Source organism: Lactuca serriola, chromosome 4 (assembly GCF_051521515.1).
Source record: "Lactuca serriola cultivar US96UC23 chromosome 4, Lser_US96UC23_V15, whole genome shotgun sequence".
Taxonomy (NCBI): Eukaryota; Viridiplantae; Streptophyta; class Magnoliopsida; order Asterales; family Asteraceae; genus Lactuca; species Lactuca serriola.
The window spans coordinates 36,783,359-36,784,930 of record NC_136411.1 but is presented as its reverse complement, the minus strand read 5'-3'; the positions used below and the strand labels follow the sequence as shown (position 1 = coordinate 36,784,930).

The following is a 1,572-nucleotide window of genomic DNA, read 5'->3' as shown; positions in this document are numbered from 1 at the left end:
CACTTACTGTCCACGATTTACCAACACTAAATGATGATACTTATAATTTATTTATGTTGATTTATATACAATATATAAAAAAATGTGTTATATATAAACATCGGTGCGATGTGGTTTTTCTCAGTTTCTTATATTTACGTAACTGAACCTAAGCCAAAATTTTCGATTTTTAAAAAACACAAATCCCAACCATTGATTTATGCTTCGGTTTTGATTTTTTCGATTTTCGGGTTTAGTTTTACTATTAGATGGCGAGAAGTATCGTATAACTATATATATTGCATTGAAAGTGGTGATAAATAATTAAATATAATTACCTATTGAGAATACTCATAAATTTTTATATTTCTTTACGCTTAAAAGAATAGAATAAATGAATGAATATATGACTACAAAGTACAATTTTCAGAGGCAAATACAAGAACCCGGGACTTAATGAACCAGGTAGCTTAGGGAAGAGCACCACATATCCTCCTTATCACTCCTTCTTGACCCGTTAACGGCCTGATCTCACTCATCTTCACCATCGCTTCTGCAAAATCCGACTTGAACTTGGAAGGATTGTTGTTGTATTCAGAAACTATGCTGTCTGTGGACCCACCACTGTAAAGCACCTGATATGATTCAAGAAGACCCTTCTTTTGTATCAGATTCTTGAAGTAGTTGTAATCAAACGAATTCGGTGTCACCAAATCTAGAGATGCAAGATTTTCGTTTCCATCGTTTATAGGGCAACCACGTCTACGTGTGCTAGCAAATCCGGCATCAATATCTGATCCATTGTTGTATACTCTGTGACGAAACAAGAAGCATTGATCTTGTCCGATTGTATGAGCTCCTGATAAAGCAACCATGTCCCTGGCGCTAAGTCCGTTATCTTTGAAGGTGGAGATAAGTGAATCAAGAGGAGCTTTAAAGCTAGGAAGACTGGTCTCCGCTAGAACAAGGCTAGCGGTGGTGGAATCTCTTCTTCCGAGCTTCACCGACCACGACAGACCACCAACCATTTCTAACGCATCACGGACGGCCACCGTGAGTATGTCTGCACAAGATACAACTTCGGGACATAGTTTCTCCACCTCAGATTTTGCAGCGTCTATCACTTCGTAGCCTCTTACAGAACCCTTATTAGGCAACGCATTCCTTTCTCCTACTATCGAAGGCCCATCCTCCAACAAGGCCCTTTGGATAAAATCCAGCTTATTAGGCTAAATAAGCTAATTTTAATAAGCATCCCTCCCCATTCTTATTGCTTATTGCTTATTCCCACCACAAATAAGCTATAAGCAATAAGCTAAAAATCTAATCCAAACACTCCTAAATCAAAAAATTAAGTTAACCTAGTTATTTACGTTGTACATTTAAGATAATAAGATTAGACGCGTTTTATGATTAAGCTACATGTTTATTATAATAACTAGTTTATAACCCGTGAGAACCACAATTATAAAATTAATCAAACTTTTATAGTAAAAACTCAAAATTATTAATAAGTTAGTTTAAATAAATTATTAATTTAAGAGATATTTTTTATTAGTTATGTGAAATTATAATCATTGATTCAAAGAAATA

At 35.1% G+C, this 1,572-nt stretch overlaps 1 pseudogene; it reads right to left on the bottom strand.

The window, feature by feature from the left end:
* Positions 1-419: 419 nt before the first annotated feature.
* LOC145098222 (lignin-forming anionic peroxidase pseudogene) lies at positions 420-1,361 on the bottom strand (annotated as a pseudogene).
* Between the last annotated feature and the right edge of the window lie 211 nt (positions 1,362-1,572).